General features: G+C 40.9%; 1 protein-coding gene across 4 annotated transcripts in view; it reads right to left on the bottom strand.

Moving 5' to 3' along the window:
* Positions 1–21401, bottom strand: part of IL16 (interleukin 16) — a 108356-nt gene extending 86955 nt beyond the window's left edge. For 2 of the 4 annotated variants that reach the window (XM_030814904.1, XM_030814906.1), the window contains exon 1: positions 21112–21401. The gene's annotated coding sequence lies outside the window, so the exon portion shown is untranslated. The remainder of the gene's footprint in view (positions 1–21111) is intronic. The other 2 variants (XM_030814905.1, XM_012507537.2) reach the window with 1 other exon arrangement.
* Between the last annotated feature and the right edge of the window lie 485 nt (positions 21402–21886).

Genomic DNA, 21886 nt, shown 5'->3' with positions numbered 1-21886 from the left:
GGACCTCAGTTTCCCAACTGGTAATTTAAGCAAGTTGTGTTGAAGTTAGTTTCGTATCTGTCATCTTTCTTCCTCTATACTGTTACCTCCTGGAGAGGAGAGATAGATATCGTCTTATTCATTTTTTGTCCCCAAAGCTTTGATGGGGGTTGACACAAAGAAGGGGCATTTGCATGTTCAGTGAATGAATGGTAGAGGAGTGTTTCAGAGGCCCTTTCCAACAGACTTTTCCTGCACCAACATCATGTGAAGTGTTCTCAAGGAAACCATCTCAGCTAGGACCACAGAATGATGGGCTCCAGGTAACCAACCAACATCAGAGTGACAAGGAGCCACAGTGGGCTGACCTCAGAGCAGAACACAAGTCAAGAGCCATCAGGGAAGATTCTCAATGCTGCTCCTCAGAAAAGTCCTTAAGATCCTGGAGAAGCCCCTCACAGGGACCACTGCACTTTCAGCATCCTGGAAGGAGAACCTAACCATCAGTGCACAGGCATGAGTGGGACATCAGGAGGGCCTCAACAAGATCCAGGCCCCTAGGGCACAGGATAAGTCAGGAAAGGGATTTCCCACTCAGTATATATTACCTCCAATATGGTAAAGCCCTGCTATATAGTCAATCACAAGAAGGAGCTAGATAAATAAAGGCATTTCCACCCAGATAAATAAGGGCATATCCACTCATCATTGTTCTTGAAAGACTGGCTAAAGCTCATTCCTCATGGAATCCCAGCACCCAGAGCAGGACTTCACACTTAGGACGCACTCAGTCAGCGTCATTGCAGAATGAAATGAGAGGTCAACTGCACAAAGTTACACACAGGGATGTCCACACAGTGTCGTCAATTAGTAATTGTTAATAATCGGGAAGATGGACAAGCAGGATTATAAATATACTGCTTAAAGACTTAGGCTCTGAAATTGACCTTCCTCTGTACGCCAGATCTGTTGCTTAGTATCTGGACAACTTAAGCAAAGTATTTAACACCTTTATGGCTTAGAGATGACAATGCTAACAACAGTGAAGGCTAAAGAAAATAATTCTGAGAGATACTTAGCTTATTGCCTTGCATGTAGTATGGATTAAAAAAAAATTGTTACTCAAAAAACAGTAAAAGAGGAGAAAAAACCTAAATGTATATGAATGGGAGATTTTGTTAAATATATTATGATACATTTGTATGATGGAATATCATGCACCCAATCACAAGAATAAAATAGATACATATATAGATATGGAAATATGTCTGCAATATATTGTAAAACTGAAAAACCATAAAATAGCTGGAGTTGAGTTTTATTTACAAAAAACTTACTTACATCAATAAAATCAAACTATTAATAACTAAGGTACAGCAAGGTGCTGGGGGATGATATTTACAAGGAGTCTTTCCTTTCTGTGTAATTTTCTACACTTGATTTCTTTTTACAACAATTATGTCACAATTATGATGAGAAAATAAAGATTTTCTATTTGCAGGAACAAAATAGAAATTTGTGCTTAATTTTTGTCAGCTAGTAGTTATGAAATAATTTTTATCAGGTTCTAAAATGCCTGGTGGAAATTTTGATTGGAATTGCTTTGCATTTATAGATGAATTAGGGGAGAAAGTCTTCCCATCCAGGGACTTTTTAGAAAATTGTTGTTTTGTTTTTATATTCATTCAAATTTTCTTTTCAGACTTTCAATCACATTTTATACTCTTCTTTATTTGGGCTCTAAATATTTTTAATTACATTTTTCCGGAACATTTTTTTCTAGTTTGAATTGAATTATTTGTAAAATATATTTTCTAATTGGTTAGTCTTTGTATGTATGTAAGTGACTTTTGCATATTTACTTCATAACTTGCAAACTTGCAGATCTCATATTAATTCTAATAACTATTCAGTAGGTTATTTTGAATTTTCAATCATGTAACCTCAACATTAACAAACTTGCTTCATTTACAAATATTTGGGTCACTTATTTCATTTTGCTTTCTAATTTTACTGACTAAAGTTCCTAGAACCTTAGTAAATCATGATGACAATACACAATTTTCATTTCTTTTTCCAGACATTAATGGAAATTCCTGCAGTGTTTTCTGGTGTGTAGATATATTGAGACGTAATTTTTTTAATCATATTAAGGAAATACATGTTACTAATGATAATTTTGGAAGCATTTTCATCAAGAATGGGTGGTTGTTCATTAAATGCTTTTTTAGCTCTTTGGCACTATCAGGTGTCTTTCCTCTTGATTTGTCAAAATGAAGAAATATACTAATGCCTTTCTTACAATTGAGCTACCTATATTTTGTTATTGTTTTAAGTCCCATTAGATCACAGTGTGCATCTCTTTTAATAGATAACTGGATTGAGTTTGCTAACATTTTATTTAGGACTTTTATATCTATATTCACAAATAGGAATGGTCTGCCATCTCATTTGGGTTGCCTTAGGTTTTATAAAAAGAGCAATGAAAAGCTGGACATTTCTTTTACTTTCTGAAATAGTTTAATAGTTTAAAGTACACCTAGTCCTAAAAGCTTGAAATATTTTTTCCATAAAATTTTTTGGTCCTGGCATCCCCTTTAGGTAGTTCTTTGAAACTTTTTCCATTACTTCCTTGGTTGGTCTATTTTAATTTTTAAAAAAATTTCCTCTGTTAATTTTGATCACTTACATTGTCATAAAAGTACTCTTTCATCCAGATTTTCAGGTTTGTTAGTATAGAGTTGTCCATCACAGACTCATAATTTTAAATATTTTCTAAAATCTGTGCATATGCTCTCCTAACCAGTGCTCTGCATTTCTGTTGGCCTCCCCTTCTGTTTGCCTTGCTTTATCTTCACTGAGGACTATCTGTTCTATCAGTCCTTTCCAAGGACTCATTCTTAGAAGCAGTGAAAACATCTGCTTTTTGGGGTTTGATTTCCAACATATTTGTTTCTGCTTTAGCTACTTTTTTCCTTCTTGCTTTTGTTTTTTTTCTATCTTCAAGAATTGAATATTTAGTTTCCTTAAATTTATTCTATTTTAGAAATGATAGCATATCATGTCATGGTTACATGCTGTAGCTTTACAGCCTAAGTAGACCTAGGTGTCAATCCCACTCCAACAATTTTTTATTCCTGACCTTGAAGAAATCTAGTTAGTATGCAGTGGAGAGGAGGGAGGCTGGAAGAGGCTCGGCTGCAAGGCTATAAGGAGGGCTGCTTGGGGTGCCAGGCACAGTAGACCTATTCAGCAGCCAGGGATGTGAGCAGCTTTGGGTTCTTCTCATAGGAGGTCCTCATGAATGCTCGGTAGGCAGCCTCATCATTGCTGTCTTCCTCCTCCTCCTCCTCCTCCTGCTGCTGCTGCTGCTGCTAAGACAGACAGAGGTGGCCCAGCCGGATGGAGGCTGAGCATTCTTCAAAGACAGCAGGAGGCGGAAACAAGATGGTCGACTACATGCAGCCAGGAAGTGTTGCTCCCACTGAGAGAGACCAAACTATCAAGTAAGCCACCATAATTTGGGCAGCTCTTCAAAAAGAAAAAGCCAAGGGTGGGTAGAGGTGATGCTGAAGCTGAGGCTGAAGAGGGAGGAAGCTGGGAACCCTGCAGGGGTACCCAAATGCTATTAGGGCTAGTTCCTGGCCCAAACAGCTCCTGGGAAAGGGGTGAGTGAGGGAACTGAAGGATGCCTCACTCTTGCCACCAGCCTCTGTGATTCTAGCTACAGGGGACCCTGCATCACACAAGGACATGGGAGCTGGAGGGGGATCTCCCCAGGGAACAGGCAAAGACAGGACTTCAGACAGCATGGAGCTGAGGAGTTTGTGTGCACTGGACAGCTCCAGCAGAGAGCAGCCATAGATGGTCATCCCCCAGGACTCTCTATTCCCCTCTGGGAGGCGCTGGCCCCAGTTGACCTTCCAGCCAGGAGAGAGCAGGGCTGGCTTCCCTGGGAATGACGCACATCTGTTCTGCAAGCCTTCCTACGTGCTAGCCCTTCCCAGGGCCCATGCCTAGCCACCCTGCAGGAGCAGGTGCACAGCACAGCCTCCTTGGCCCAGCCTGAGTGCATTGCTCCACCTGAGTACTTTCCTGGTGATCTGGAGCACATAGAATCCCCAGGCAGCCAGAATGCAACCATGGATTCAGACAGAGCCATGGGATGTCCTGGCGCCCCAGGGCTACAGTACAGCAGCTCAGGAATACAAAGCCAGGATCTGTGGTTGGCACCCGAGTGAGGGAGGATCCCCTACCCTCAGAGTGTGGCAAGGGGTGAGACAAATGGGTTCCTGGGCCAGGGTGGGAACAAGATATGCCTCCCTCCACAGGGTCAATCCAGAAAGGGTGAAGAACATCTTCCAGTTACAGCCTTTCCCAGAGGGGGCCCTGCATCCCAGAACACCTAACAAAAGAAACACGGGCACATAACTGGTGATCAAAAGGGTCTCCCCAAGGCTCATGAGCAGACCTGGTGAAGGGGCCATTTGTCTCTACCCCTGACTGCAGAGCACACCTGCCAACATGAGGAAATACAAAAGAGTAGTGTGACTGGTTATTAGCTTAGCTATTGGCCATCACTCTTCCACACCATCTACTGGATCACAGCCTAAGCTGCAACACCAAAAATTATCCTACTAATATATGCATCTGTGAAACCAAACACAGGAATTCACCCACACACACAGATCCTGTGCAGAGCTCTGATCCTCTGAAAACATCCAGAAACAAAGCCAACTGAGTATAATCAACTTATACCACAGTTAAAGGAACACTAACCCTTGCAGACGGGAAAGAACCAGTTACAACTCTGGCAATTTAAAAAGCCAGTGTCCCCTTACCTCCAAATGAGTCCACTAGTTCCCTAGCAATGGTTTTTTGCTCAGTCTGAAATGACTAAAATAACATAGAATTCAGAATCTGGATAGCAAGGAAGCTCATTGAGATTCCTGAGAAAGTTGAAGCCCAATCAATCCAGGGAATCCAGTAAAATGTTACAAGAGCTGAAAGACAAAATAGCCACTTTAAGAAAGAACCAAACTGAACTTCTAGAGCTGAAAGACTCACTACAAAAATGTCATACTACAATCAGAAATATCAACAGCAGAATAGATCAAGCTGAGGAAAGAATCTCAGAGCTCTAAGACTGATTCCTTGAATCAACTCAATCAGACAAAGGGAAGGAAAAAAGAATTAAGAAAAATGAACAAAATCTCTAAAAAATATGAGAGTATGTAAAAAGATCAAATCTACAAATCACTGGCATTCCTGAGAGAAAAGGGGAGAGAATAAACACCTTGGAAAATATATTTGAGGATATAGTCCACAAAAATTTCCCTAATTTTGCTAGAGAGGTTGATATGCAAATATGAGAAATATAGAGAACCCTGGCTAGATACTACAGAAGACAACCATCACCAAGACACATAGTCATCAGATTCATCAAGGTCAATGCAAACAAAAAAAAATCTTAAAGGCAATTAGAGAGTAGAGTAAATCATAAACTGAAAGAATCCTATTAGGCAGCAGCAGACCTCTCAGCAGAAACCTTACAAGTCAGAAGAGATTGGGGGCCTATTTTCAGCATTTTCAAAGCAAAGAAATTCCAACCAAGAATTTCATATCCTGCCAAACTAAACTTCATAAGTGAAGGAAAAATAAAATCATTCTCAGACTAGCAAATGCTTAATGAATTTGTTTAAACTAGACCAGCCTTACAAGAAGTCCTTATGGGAGTGCTAAACATGGAATTAAAAGGATGACTCCTGCTACCACGGAAAACACACTTAAGCATATAGCTAACTAAGCTTTACAAGTGAAGCAAACTAGGTTTCATAAGTGAAAGAGAGCTAAAATCCTTCTCAGGCAAGCAAATGCTGATGGAATTTGTTTTAACTAGACCAGCCTTACAAGAGATTCTTAAGGGAATGCTAAACATGGAATCAAAAGAACAATACCTACTGCCACAAAAAAAAAAAAAAGCACACTTAAGCACATAGCCCATAGGCACTATAAAGCAACTACACAATCAAACCTATATAACAATCAGCTAACAACATGAGGATAGGATCAAAATCACGCATATCAATACTAACATTGTAAATGTTCCCACTTAAAAGGCACAGAGGGGCAAGCTGGATAAAAAGACAAGACCCAACCATCTATTATCTTCAAGAGACCTATTTCATGTAGCTCCCATAGAGTCAAGATAAAAGGATGGAGAAAGATATACTATGCAAATGGAAAACAAAAAAGAACAGGAGTCACTATTTTTAAAACAGACTTTAAACCAATAAAAGTTAAAGTGACAATGAAGGGCATTATATAATAATAAAGGATACAATCCAACAAGAAAATTTAACTATCCTAAATATATACTGCACCCAACATTGGAGCACCCAGATTCATAAAACAAGTCCTTCTTGGCCTGCAAAAAGACTTAGACAACCATACAATAATAGTGAGAGACATCAGCACCCCACTGACAATGTTAGACAGATCATCAAGGCAGAAAACCAACGAAGACACTCTGGACTTAAACTCAGCACTTGACCAGTTGGACCTATTAGACATCTATAGAACTCCACACAACAACCATGGAATATATATTCTTCACATCTGCACGTGAAACATATTCTAACATAGACCATATGTTAAGTCCTAAAGCAAGTCTCAATAACTTCAAATAAGTTATTGAACTCATACCAAGCACATTATCAAACCACAGTGCAATAAAAATAGAAATCAGTATCAAGAAGGTTCCTCAGAACTACGTAAATGCATGGAAATTAAACAACTTGCTTCTAAATAACTCCTCGATGAGCACAGAAATTAAGGCAGAAATTTAAAAAAAATCTTTTAAATTAATGAAAATAGGGATACAACTTACCAAAATCTCTGGGATGCAGCTAAAGTAGTGTTAGGAGGAAAGTTTAGAGCCCTAAACACCTTCATCGAGAAATTAGAAAGATGTTAAATTAACAATCTGACTTTGCACCTAAATGAACTAGAACAAAAAAAGAACAAACTAACCCCAACACTAATAGAAGGAAAGATGTAAATAGAATTAGAGAAGAACTCAATGAAATTGAGGTGCAAAAATCCAAACAAAAGATCAGTGAACCCAAGAATTGTTTTTTCAAGAAATAAATAAGATTGATAGAGAGTTAGCTATATTTAAAAAGAGAAGGGCCGGGCATGGTGGCTCATGCCTGTAATCCCAGCACTTTTGGAGGCTGAGGCAGGCAGATCACTTGAGGTCAGGAGTTTAAGACCAGCCTGGCCAATATAGTGAAACCCCGTCTCTACTAAAAATACAAAACTTAGCTGGGTGCGGTGGAGGGAGCCTGTAATCCCAGTTACTTGGGAGGCTGAAGTGGGAGAATCACCTGAGCCCAGGGAGTCAAGTCTGCAGTGAGCCAGGATTGCACCACTGCACTCCAGCCTGGGCAAGAGAGTGAGACCCTGCTTCAAAAAATAAATAAATAAAAATAATTTTTAAAAAATTTTAAAAATTAAAAAAAAATCTTGACTTACAGTAAGAATTTACATTTTACATCATAGTACATAGATCACATAAGCACACATAAGATGTATCTATAAATAAATAAAGATGGCATTATAACTGATCCCACAAACAAACATTCCTCAGAGAATACTATGAACAAATCTATGCAAACATATTAGAAAATCTGGAGGAAATAGATAAATACCTGGAAACACACAATCTCCAAAGATTGAATCAGGAAGATATTGAAACTCCGAATAGACCGATATCAAGCACTGAAATTGAATCAGTAATAAGAAACCTATCAACCAAAAAAAAAAGCTCTAGACAAGATGGATTCACAGCCAAATTCTGCCAGATGTACAAAGAACTGGTATCAATCCTACCGAAACTATTCCAAAAAATTGAGGAGGAGGCACTCCTCCGTAACTTATCCTATGAAGCCAGAATCAGTCTAATACCAAAATGTGGCAGAGACACAATGAACTAAGAAAACTCCACTCCAATATCCCTAATGAACATAGGTGTAAAAATCCTCAACAAACCAAATCCAGCATATCAAAATGTTAATTCACCACGATCAAGTAAGCTTTATTCCTAGGATGCAAGATTGGTTCAATACACATAAATCAATAAATGTGATTTACCATATAAACAGAATTAAAAGCAAAAACCACATGATCATCTCAATGGACACAGAAAAAAACTTCTGATAAAATTCAACATTCCTTAATAATAATAATAATAATAAACACCTAAACATAGCCAAGTGCCGTGGCTCATGCGTGTAATTCTAGCACTTTGGGAGGCCAAGAGGGGCAGATTGCTTAAGCCCAGGAGTTAAAGGCCAGCCAAGACAACATAGTGAGACCTTGTTTTTACTAAAAATACAAAAACTAGGCCGAGCGCGGTGGCTCATGCTTGTAATCCCAGTGCTTTGGGTGGCTGAGGTGGGTGGATCACCTGAGGTCAGGATTTTGACACCAGCCTGGCCAACATGGCGAAACCCTGTCTCTACTAAAAACTGCAAAATTAGCTGGGCATGGTGGTGCATGCCTGTAATCCCAGCTACTTGGGAGGCTGAGGTAGGAGAATAGCCTGAACCCGGGAGGTGGAGGTTGCAGTCAGCAGAGATTGCACCACTGCACTCCAGCCTGGGTGACAAGAGTGAAACTCTGTCTCAAAAAAAAAAAAAAAAAAAAAAAAGAATTCAAAACACAAAACTAGCCAGGCATGGCACGTGCCTGTAGTCCCAGCTACTCAGGAGGCTGAGGTGGGAAGATCACTCAGGCCCAGAATGTCGAGGCTGCAGTGAGCAATGATCGCACCAATGCACTCCAGCCTGGGTGACAGAGTGAGACTCTGTCTATGAGAACAAACAAACAAACAAAAAACCTAAAAAATCTCTCAACACACTAGGCATCTAAGGAAGATAACTCAAAATAATAAGAGCCATCTATGAAAAACCCACAGGCAACATCATACTGAATGGGAAAAAGCTGGAACCATTCCCCTTGAGGATTGGAATACAACAAGGATGCCCACTCTCACTACTCCTATTCGACATAGTTCTGGAAGTCCTAGCCAGAGCAATCGGGCAAAAGAAAAAAATGAAAAGCATACAAATAGGAAAAGAAGAAGCCAAACTATCTCTCTTCGTTGTCAATATGAATCTATACTTAGAAAACCCTAGACTCCAACAAAAGGCTGCTAGAACTGATAAACAACTTTAGCAAGGTTTCAGGATACAAAATCAATGTACAAAAATCAGTAGCATTTCTATACACCAATAATGTCCAGGCTGAGTGTCAAATCAAGAACACAATCCCACTTATAATAGCCACAAAGAAAATGAATAACAAAGAAGGTGAAAGATCTCTACAAGGAGAACTACAAAATACTGCTGAAAGAAATCAGAAATGAAACAAGTGGAAAAATATTCCATGCTCACGGATTGGAAGAATCAATATTGTTTAAGTGGCCATACTGCTCAAAGCAATTTAAAGATTCAACGCTATTCCTATCAAACTACCAGTGTCCTTCTTCACAGAATTAGAAAAACTATTCGAAAATTCATATGGAATCGAAAAAGAACAGAAATAGCCAAGGCAATTCTAAGCAAAAAGAAGAGAGCCAGAGGCATCACATGACCTAATTTCACACTATACTATAAGGCTACGGTAACCAAAACAGCATGGCACTGGCATAGAAAATGACGCACAGACCAATGAAACGAAATACAAAACTCAGAAAAAAAACTGCACCCCTACAACCATCTGATCTTCAACAACGCCAACAAAAACCAGCAATGGGGAAAGGACTCCCTATTTAATAAATGTTTCTGGATAAACTGGCTAGCCATATGCTGAAGAATGAAACCAGAACCTTACCTTTCACCATATACAAAAACTAACTCAAGATGGATTAAAGGCGTAAATATAAGACCTCAAACTATAAAAAGCCTAGAGGAAAACTTAAGAAGTACCCTTGTCAACATCTGCTTTGGCAGATTTTTGGCTAAGTCCCCAAAAGCAATTGCAACAAAAACAAAAAGTGACAATTCCAGATGTTGTTTTGAAATCAGTGTAACTATGGCATTGCTAGAGGCTGCAGAGTTCATCTGGGCCAACTGAGTCATGCCTAGGTGCAGGGCCACTCTGGCGAGGGGAGGCAGGGAGAGAGGCAGACAGGGCATGGACTAGAGTGTCCCTGTGAGAAGGGAGAAGTGAGTGGGTGTGGGCTATTGAGTACTCTGAGCTTCTCCAGAAAGGATATGAGGACCTGCTGTTGCCTTTGGCCTTGCCAACCTGGCACCTTTGACTGCAGGACTTGCTTAGACAACTGAAACCCTCCCTTGCTTAGAATTCACTCTCGGATCTTTAAGGATCACCTGTGCTCCTTAAAAAAAGAACAAGAGAGCTCAGGTTCTGAATTGGACAATGCCCCTCTCTGTTGTCCCAGTTCATCCCTGCCTCAAACTTGACTCCACTGTGCTCATCACCTCTTCTGCCACCCCCAGCAAATTCTTCCAAGCCCCTGTGAGCTCCTGCAAGCCCCTGCGAGCCCATATCCCTCTGCCCATTCTCACCTCTTACCACCATCCAGACTGGTTTCCTGGAATATCCTGCTTTCAACAGCCACCTGCCCCAGGACGCCCCTCCCCACACTGTCTGCCCTCCTCGGTGTACCCATGATTTCCCTGACAAGTCTGTGCCTGTACTTCGGCCACATCAGAAATAAGAATGATCTGGTTTGTCCCTGTCTCCATCATTATCCTCTGAGCACCATCAACGATTAACTCTTGCACACTGTCCAGCACATTGAAGAGACTCAATAAATGTGATTGAATTCATTAAGTGCTTAATTCCTCAGAATTAGTGCCCCCAGGCTAAAATAGAAATAATCATCATCATAATATTTATCAAGCAATTACTATGTGCAGTGTTCTGTTTTAGGTGAATTTTCTCATGTAAGTGCCTATAATGTTATCCTTATAATATCCATATGAGATATATACTATTTTTAACTTTCTCCATTTAACAGGTGAGAAAACTGAGGCACAGAGAGGTAAAGTGGATTGTCTAGGATTACACAGCTAGTAACTGAGAAAGACCACAACCCAGGCAGTCAGATTAATGAGCCCACACCCCTAACCCCTGTGCCATATTGCCCTTCAGAAATAGCAATACTGCTATTATACATATATTTGATAATATGCATCATTAACATATTATACTACCTTCCTCCCAGGGTTTGGGGGAAAAGGAGACAATGAGATAAGAGTTGCGAAAACATTTTTAAAACCAAAATACAGACCGGGTTCGATGGCTTACGCCAGTAATCCAAGCACTTTGGGAGGCTAAGGTGGGCAAATCACTTGGGGTCAGGAGTTCGAAACCAGCTCAGCCAACATGGTGAAACCCCATCTCTACTAAAAATATTTTAAAAATTAGCTGGGCATGGTGGTGGGCACCTGTAATCCCAGCTACTCTGGAGGCTGAGGAAGAAGAATCACTTGAACCTGGGAGGCAGAGGTTGCAGTGAGCTGAGATCATGCCACCTAATTAAGCTAATGAGCTTCTGCAGAGCGAAAGAAACTATCAATAGAGTAAAAAGACAACCTACAGAATGAGAGAAAATATTCACAACCTGTGCATCTGACAAAGGTCTAATATCCAGAAACTATAAGGAACTTAAACAAATCAACAAGCAAAAACCAAATAACTCCATTAAAAATGGACAAAGGACATGAACAGACACTTTTTGAAAGAGGACATACTAGCAGCCAAGAAATACATGAAAAAATGCTCATCATCAGTAATCACTAGAGAAATTCAAATAAAAATCATGAGATATCATCTCACACCAGTCAGAATGACAATTATTAAAAAGTCAAAAGACAACAGATGCTGGTGAGGTTGCAGAAAGAAAGGAATGCTTATACACTGTTGATGGGAATGTAAACTAGTTTGGCCACTATGGAAAGCAGTTCACAGATTTCTCAAAGAACTTAAGGCAGAGCTATCATTTGACCCATCAATCCCATTACTGCATATATACCCAAAGAAAAACAGATCACTATACCAAAAAAAAACAAAAACAAAAACAACACATGCACTCGTATGCTCATTGTGGCACTATTCACAATAGCAAAGACATGGAATCAACCTAGATACCTATTAACGGTGGAGTAAAGAAAATGTGGTACATATCACCATGAAATACTATGCAGCCATAAAATAGAATGAAATCACATCCTTTGCAGCAACATGGATGGCGCTAGAGACCACACATAATTCTAAGCAAATTAACATAGAAACAGAAAATCAAATACCTCATGTTCTCACTTGTAAGTAATAGCTACAGATTGGCCACATATTAACATAAACATGCAAACAACAGACACCGTGGACTGCTAGAGGGGGTGGGTGGGAGGTGGGGCATGGGTTAAAAAAACTACATATGGGGTATTATGCTCACTAGTAGTTGTAATATACCCATGTAACAAACCTGCATAGGTACCCCCGTATCTAAAATAAAGTTGAAATTTAAAAAAATCTACTTAGCCTTTTTGTGACTCACTTTTTAAAAATCTGTAAGACGGGGATGATTAGCCATCTCACAGCAACATTGTGATTATAAATTGAAATATTGGACGTAAATTTCTTTTTGTTTTTTGAGATGGAGTCTTGCTCTGTTGCCCAGGCTGGAGTGCAGTGGCACGATCTTGGCTCACTGCAAGCTCCGCCTCCCAGGTTCACGCCATTCTCCTGCTTCAGCCTCCCCAGTAGCTGGGACCACAGGTGCCTGCCACCACATCCGGCTAATTTTTTGTGATTTTTTTTTAGTAGAGACGGGCTTTCACTGTGTTAGCCGGGATGGTCTTGATCTCCTGACCTCGTGATCCGCCTGCCTCAGCCTGTCAAAGTGTTGGGATTACAGGCATGAGCCACCACACCCGGCCTGGATGTAAATTTCTTAGCATGGTTTGTTGGGTGGTTTTTATTGCCACCATGTCATCATCATCATTATTTAAAGCCCAAAATTCTCTTCTAAACATCCTTTTGGCCACAACCCAGGAATTTTGAAATATAATATTCTAAATATTATTTTAGGAATGGTCTGTAATTGCAGTTTTGATTCCCAATTTAAAGTCAGTTCTTCAGGAGATTTTTGTTGTTATTGTTAATTTCACGTAGTTAAATTTCCCAGATTTAGTCTTGCTGTTCTTATAATTTTGTAATAGAAAATTCCAGTTTAATTGCATCGTGCTACAGGATGTGTCTTAGATATTTTTATTTGTTGGAATTCATTAAGGTTTACTTTGTTAGCCAGTATGTGATGTGACTAAGTGTTTTACATGTTCTGTGCACATTTGAAAAGAATGATTATTCTGTGTTTTGAGTTTCAAATATGTATATATTCAAATGTGATATTAAAATGCAGTCATTATGGTCAACAAAGAACTGCATATATGATAGTGGTCCCATAAGATTAAAATACCATATTTTTACCATACCTTTTGTTTATAAATGTTTAGATACACAAATACTTAGCACTGTGTTACAATTGCCTACAATAACATGCTGTACAGGTTTGTAGACTAGAAGCAGTAGGCTATACCATATAGCCTTGGGGTGTAGTAGGCTATACCATCCAGGTCTGTTTAAGTACCCTATGTAACGTTTGTACGATGATGAAATTTCTCAGAACTTATCTCCATTGCCATTCAACACATGACTGCATATATATGTAAGCACATATTCAATTTTATAAGTCATAGAATTCAAGTTCTTTATGTACATTTTGTCTAATCTGAAAAAATCTTAACAGTGGTGTACATTGAAATCTAACACCATATTTGGAGTATATCTCTAATTTTTTGTTTTATGTATTTCAATGTAAAACAAAACATTGTTTTACATTTATGTTTACCCAAAGTTTTCTGATTTTCATGCCTTCATTGAGTGCTCTTTTTATCATTTTGTAAAAAGTAATTCTTGATCTATTTAATAGTTGCCTCAATTTTTATTTTGTCTGACAAAATTAACACTGACACCTCACTTTCTTTTAATTTGCATTTGCACAGTATTTTCTTATCCCTTTATTTGTAACTTTATGTGATTAAGTTTTAAATGTGTTTCTTGAAAGTGGGATATAATTGGACTGGGGAGAGAAAGTTTGTTTCTTTAGGCTTTTTTTGTTTCCCTTTTTTAAACTGAATCTGAGACTCTCTTTTATTTTAATGTGTAATCTTACTACAGAGCTTCATTGATTCATCTTTCTTCTCACATATTTTGTTTTTCTTATTATGGCTCCTTAATTATTCCTTTTCTTGTTTTCCAGTCAACTTATTCACACTTTCTTTTCCTTCTTAATGAATCATAGGTTTCATTCATTGTATTTGATATTACTGGTGGCTATGTAAACAATTTTTCAAAGTAACATTTAAGCCTGTATTTTTCCTCTTCATTGATTGCAAGAATGGCACTAATGCCTCTTCCCTATGCAAGAGGTGAGGTGTTAGGTGCTCTCAGAGTGATTGACTATTTAGGGGACATCATATATCATTATATATCATCTCTCAAGTTTTTTTTTTTTTTGAGATGGAGTCTTGCTCTGTCATCTAGGCTGGAGTGCAATGGCGTGATCTTGGCTCACTGCAACCTCTGCCTCCCAGATTCAAGCCATTCTCCTGCCTTAGCCTCCTGAGTAGCTGGGATTACAGGCATGTGCCACTATGCCCGGCTAATTTTTGTATTTTTAGTACAGATGGGATTTCACCAGGTTGGCCAGGCTGGTCTCGAACTCCTGACCTCAAATGATCCACACACCTTGGCCTCCCAAAGTGCTGGGATTACAAGTGTGAGCCACCACGCCCGGTCTAAGATTATTTTTATCATTTGCTTTATTTCAAAATTGTATTAACAACCATCACTGAGACATAACTTAAAGTTTGTCTTGTTTTGTGGCCTGTCAATTTTTTTTATCATCATGGTCTGCTCCCCCAACCTCTCCAGGCTCTTGCTCTGCCCTATCTTGAACTCCGTTCTACTACAGCACTAAACCTTTTCAGTCCCCTGAATGTCCCATGCACTCTCTAGGTTCCAGGACTTGGCGCAGGCTGCTTCCAATGCCTTCCAAATTTTCTATAGTCCTTGACGATGCTGAATTTTCATCACTCTTCAAACCCTGTTTTTGGATAACACTTCTTTAAAATGAAATCACATACCAAGACAGACCCCCAAAGCTGTCCGTGCTCTGAGAACAGGTTCTTCTGCTACCAAAGCACTCATCTGATGCTACTGCAGTGGCTTGTGTCACCACTGGTCATGTCTACTGAATTCTAAGTTCCCTGAGGGCAGAGTCTATGTCTGTCATATTTCAAGTTGATCCATGAGGACTAGCTTGGCGAATGGCCTCTATCAATTGCTCAGTAAATATTTGTTGAATGACTAAGGATGATTGCATTTAATGTTTAAAGGTGTTCTCTGGCCAGATAAAATGTATAAAGTAGGAAAAGGCATTTTACATACTGTACAACACCTTTGCTTGGGCTAATTCTTCTGGGGAACTAATAGTTCACTTAGTAACCCCATCTCTGGTTCAAATCTGATGAATTGCCTATGCTTACTTGCCTTATGTTGTAATTGATCATCAAGATATATGGAATACTGTTGAGACCTGGAGAAGAATGAGGTTAAATCGTTTTGTGCTACATAGAATTGGAAAACAAAACATGCTGCAGCACAGTGTGTGCATGTGTGTGTGTTTGATGCTAGAATAAATCAGAAAGAATACTCAACAAGCTGTTATTGAAGAGCAGAGAATGGGTCAAAACTGATTACATTTTACTAATTACAGCATTTTTACCAAAAGCAAGATTTAATATTAAAGATTAAAATACAAAGTGGCAATATAATAAATTGCTAATAAATTTGCATACACCACTTAACTACAACCTAAAAAGAAAAAGAGGGAAAAACAAAAACAAAAACCACAAACTGAAAACAAAGAAACCCAAAATATGATCTGCCTACTGGAAGAAATAGAAGTAGGAAAGCAGCTCAAAAAGTTGTTCATGGATGGACAACTAAGATCTCCTTCCTGGAGAACTAAGGGCAGGGGCATTAAATTGACATCTCATGATCTCTCAATAGAACTGACAGGAAATTCAAAGAAATGCAAAATAACAGCTATAGAGCATTATGGAGTCTTTGGCCTGAAAGAATTTTTCAGATTTTGATGGTCCAACTGCTGTCATTTACTTCTGTGTGTGTGTGTGGGTTGGGGGGAATGCGTGCATGAGTGTGGGTGTATGTATGATTGCTTTGGCTTGGGTTTTGGTAAGAAATTATATATCATCTCTTTTAAGATTATTTTTAGATATATTTCTCTTTTTCACCACACATACACACACACACACACAGAGACACACACACACTTTTTATTTTCTGCTTCTGACAACTAGCTCAATGCAGGGGATGCATTGTCCAGCCATTGCTTCAGTAAATGTGACAGGTATCCTGTGTTCTCAGCAACTGCCGCAGGATTCTCTGGCATCTGCAGTTTGGCTGGAGTTGGCTACAACCATCCTCGGAGGATGAGGAGAAGGAAGGAAGAGAGAGAAAGTGCATAGGACTGGGCCACCTGCCCACCTTCTCCAACCCTCACCATTGCTTGAGGCTCTCTTAATCCATTTATGAGGAGGTAAGTACAGAAAAAAAGAGAGATCAGCTTATGGCTGACTCAGGGCTGAAATCCTTGCCTTGGATAATGGGAAGAAGGCCATCTTTTTGAAAGACAAGATCAGGAATATTTTAGTTACAATACTCTTCTGACACATTTTCACCATCCTAAACTCCACCCAGTGTTCTACAGGACTATTTATGAAACTTTTAAAATCTTGACCTAGGCTCGGCATGGTGGCTCACAACTTTAATTCCAGCATTTTGGGAGGTTGAGGCGAGCAGATCACTCGAGCTCAAGAGTTTGAGACCAGCCTGGCCAACATGGCAAAACCCCATCTCTAATCAAAATACAAAAAATTATCCAGGTGTGGTGGCATGTGCCTGTAGTCCCAGCTACTTGGGAGGCTGAAGGGGGAGAATCACCTGAGCTCACAGAGTCAAGGCTACAGTGAGCCAGGATTTCACCACTGCACTCCAGCCTGGGCAACAGAGTGAGACCCTGTTTCAAAAAATAAATACATAGATAAATAAATAAAAATAATTTTTAAAGAATTTTAAAAATTAAAAAATCTTGACTTACAATAATAATTTACATTTTACATCATAGTACATGGATCACATACACATAAGATTTATATGTATACATAAATAAATAAATAAATATAACCAAAATCTTTCATGAAACAATACCTTTACTACGGTATAATAAAAATAATATAAAATATCTTTGGTATGAAAAAGATAATATAAAATATGATTTTGCTAAGAACCTGATGCAATCTGATGTATGCTATTCTTTTTTTGTTTTAGAAAAAGGAAGTTGGTTCCAACCCACTAACTTGATTTTCAGTCCACTAGTGGGTCATGCTTGAAAACCACTACTTTCAGGTTTTCTCTGATTTTTTATAGCAATTCCATATGGGGTATTTGCTTTGATTCCTCATTTAGCTCCCTTCTTCAGGCCACTGAATCTTTTCATATGTGCGTTGATTTTGCCGCATTTGCTCAGCCCTACTCAAGAGGTCTGTGCTTACTCAGATTCGGAGCTGGGATGGGCTCTGAAATTCCTCGTTGGAATCTTTCATATGCTCATGCCAGACTGCAGAAAGGGCTTAGATTTCCTGTGGTTTTTCTTTGCCAGGTGAGAGGTGCAGTGAGCAGCAGGGAAGGTGCATCATTCCCCAGCATCCAAGTTCTCAGGGGAGCCTTGGACCTTTGGAAGGGATGTTTGTAGGTGACCGCCTCCTATTGGCTGAGCGAGGTAGCCATGTCCTAGCTGCTGTAACTGTCCATTGGAGGAGCATTTCCATCCCAGCTGCACATGCCAAGACTAAGCCAGGGGCAAGACCGATGGAGATCTCCATGCTAGATCCCAGCATAAGGTCACCGTCCAGCATTACCAGTTGCTCCCATTCAAAGCAGACCTCTCCTCCAGCATCTCCAGCTGTGGCAAGAACAGCGCCTCCCTCCTGATGGGCTCCGCTCTTCCACCCAGCGTCCTTCACATCCACCTGAGACATCCACTGAGACTTCTCAGTGTTTCTGGCATACACTGAGCAACCCTGTCTAGTTAACAAGACTGACATAGATTCGTCCTTATTTCAACAGGAATTCGAAAGAAGAACTTGAAGTAAATTCCTGATTTCAAGCTGCCTTCCTAGCTAACCAAAACTCCAAGTTCTTGAAACTGTTTATTTTGCCCCCACGCCTATTTTCTCCCCATGTTTATGAGCATATTGCTATTCACAATGAATTGCTTTTTAATAGCAAAACATAACCTATATATGAAAATGTATTACCAACTCAAATGCACAATACAAATACAAATATATATATATATATATATATATATTTTTTTTTTTTTTTGAGATGGAGTCTCCCTCTGTCACCCAGGCTGGAGTGCAGTGGCATGATCTCAGCTCACTGCAGTCTCCGCCTCCCGGGTTCAAGCAATTCTCCTGCCTCAGCCTCTTGAGTAGCTGGGATTACAGGCATGTGCTGCCACGCCCGGCTAATTTTTGTATTTTTAGTAGAAACAGGGTTTCACCATGTTGGCCAGGCTGGTCAGGAACTCCTGATCTCAAGTGATCTGCCCGCCTCGGCCTCTCAAACTGCTGGGATTACAGGCATGAGCCACTGTGCCTAGCCTGCACAATACAAATTTAAGGTATTACAAGTTGAGCTCCCTGATTCAAAAATCTGACGTCCAAAATGCCCCCAAATTTGAAAATTTTTAAGCACCCACATGACACTCAAAGGAGATGCTCACTGGAGATTTTGGATGTTGGATTTTCAGATTAGAGATGCTGAACCGAGGCTAAGTATATAATGCAAATATTGCAAAATCCATAAAAATTTGAAACCCATGAGCTAGGGCTTGAAAGCTGAATGAGCATTTTGAGGTGAAGAGATCCTTCTGTACTCGGGTCAAAGCAAATCTCTTCAGAGCAGTGGAGCCTGGAGTGTGAGCAGAGAGGAGAGAAATGAATAGCCAATTCAGGCCAATTAAGGAATGAGGACCTTCTCCTACTGGTGAATAGATTTCTCTCTCTTTTTTTTTTTTTTTTGAGATGAAGTCGGGCTCTGTTGCCCAGGCTAGAGTGTTGTGGCATGATCTCAGCTTACCACAACCTCCGCCTCCTGGGTTCAAGCGATTCTCCTGCCTCAGCCTCCAGAGCAGCTGGGATTACAGGCAATTGCCATCATGCCTGGCTAATTTTTGGTATTTTTAGTAGAGATGGGGTTTCACCATGTTAGCCAGGCTGGTCTCGAACCCCCTTCCTCAGGTGATCCACACACCTTGGCCTCCCAAAGTGCTGGGATTACAGGCGTGAGCCACTGTGCCCGGCCAGTAGATTTCAATTCAAAGTGTACCTCCCTCCCTCTCACTCCTATACGCCTGGGCCACTGCTGGGATCCAGAAAGGGGGAGGGGTTGACAAAAGGGCAGGTCTCAAGGTCCTGGTCTGCCTCTGCCAAAATAATTTCTGCCTTAACTGATTATACATGAGTTTTCATGATAGATTTTAATTCTAAAAAGGTTTCCATGAATACAAAGAATTAGAAAATAATAATTCTATAGTTAATTGCATCCAACGGAGATTTTTTTTAACCCTATGGATATATGACCATCTTTGTGTTTAGGAAACTTAAGTATTTATTGAGACATGCCACAAAGCCAGTAAAAGCATGGATTTTGGAGTCAGACAGGCTCAGTTCGGGTCCTGGGAATGTCTAGCGGAGTGGTCCTGTGCAAGCCTCCTCACCTCTCAGTTTGGGGATACACTCCCTAAGCTCCAGGTTGTTGTGAGGTTTAAATGAAATGAGGTATGTGAATATTTTAGCGTGGTGCCTGGGGCATGAAGAGTGGCCAGGAGATGGTTGGGGTACTAAGTTTTATTAAAAAGACTCACTGGGGATTGAATAAATGAACAGTAGAGGCCTCAAGGGTCTGACCCACCTGACAGCTCATGCCCACATCATATCTGTAGCAGGGGAGGTGCCTTCTACTGTGCTCATAAATGTTGACCATCACTTAACTTCAGGGTAAAGAAGGAGAACAGAGAGGAGGAAACAGGCTGAACAGTCTTCTCCTTCCAGGGGAAACTGGAGAAATAGGAAGGGGAGCCACAGAGACGGCAGCTCCCAGGCTGCTTCCAGGAACCCGGTGGGAGCTTGAACTGGCCTCCTGGGACAAAGGGGTCGTCTTTGTGTGGCTCAGCCTGAAGTGGGAGGATTTCACCTGATAAGGGTAGTAGGAGCAGATGCTTCCCTGTATTCCCCAGGGAACCTCTATTCTTGTGCTGTTACCTCATTCTCCAGCTACAGAAAGCAAACTTGCTATGGACCAAAAAAGAAAAAAACAAACAAAAAACAAAAAAACACCAATCCTGGGACCTACCAATGCAGGAATTAGTCACGGGACCATTATCAAAAAGCAAGCAGAGTGAACACTTTTCCCATGGTCAATCTGCAGATCTGCAGAGATGCCCACCCGCTGTGCCCACTTTGGAGAAAAGGAGTCTGGCCAGGCAGCAGAGAAGCCACCATCAGGTGCCCGTGGCCTTTCTCTCTCCCGCTGCCTTCCTTTCCTCCACCTCCTTCCACACCCCATTACCAAGGATGAGACTAGGCTGAAAAGTCCGAAATCTCAGGACCGAATTCTCCCCGTGCTGCAGAGCCAGGTCAAGCGATATCCCTCTGCCCGCCCTGGCCTTCTGAAGCTGCTTCCTCCTGTACCTGTGTGACATGGTGACACAGATTCCTACCAACACAATCCTGGCTTCCGCTCCTGCCCCTGACCCCAGCACCACTTCCAAATATGAAGTTACGTCCTAGCAACCAAGACCCTCCCCATTCAGGTCAGAGAGGCCAGCCTCCTCCCTCCGGTAACGGCCACCTGGACAGAGCAGCTGCCTGACACACATTCACTCACCTGGTGCCCACCTACCTCCCTATGCACAGTCCCCCGGGGCTGCCACCTCCCTTGCTCCTCTCTCCAGCTGCCCAGCAGGGATTGCAGCACCACTTATTCCCGGACAGCCTGTGGCCCAGGCCTCGGTCAGAGCCGGCAGGGATTGAGAAATGGACGCTAAGTTCTCAGACGGAGGCCGGCCTTTGAGTCAGATCCCAGGTTCCGATAGTTGAGATGCTGTGAGTAGGACACAATATTCACCACCTGCTCTGGACAGGTGACTCAGGACAAATGTGTCCCACCTGGCATGGATTTGCTCGAAGACTCCCGATCTGAGCCATCTGACTGCTCCACGTGAAAAGGCTTGATCCAAAAAAGGGGGCTGCCAGTGCTGAGAAGCTCAGCCTCAGAACAAGGTCCACCATCTGCTGGGCTGGCCGGCAACACCCAGGAGGCAAACCCAGTGCAGAGCTACAGAACCACAGTGAGGTTCCTTGGTCCAGCCCAGCTGCCCCTGCCTTCTTTGGACAACACAGAAATGACTAGGAGAGCAGAAAGGTAGCAAACATGACTCGGTGTCTGCAATGTGCCTGGCACACTGCTAGGAGCTTTCCATAAACCTCATTACATGCTGGGAGCTGTGGCACAGCCTATAATCCCAGCTACTGAGGAGGCTGAGGCAGAAGGATCACTTGAGCTGGAGGGGTTCAAGACCACCCTGGGCAAACCATAGTGAGAACTCATCTCAAATTATATAAAAATTTAATAAAAAGAGGAAAAAAAAGTCATCACATAC

The sequence above is a fragment of the Nomascus leucogenys genome, chromosome 6, assembly GCF_006542625.1.
Source record: "Nomascus leucogenys isolate Asia chromosome 6, Asia_NLE_v1, whole genome shotgun sequence".
Lineage (NCBI taxonomy): Eukaryota > Metazoa > Chordata > Mammalia > Primates > Hylobatidae > Nomascus > Nomascus leucogenys.
The sequence above is the reverse complement of the archived record's forward strand: the minus strand, read 5'-3'. Positions and strand labels throughout refer to the sequence as shown.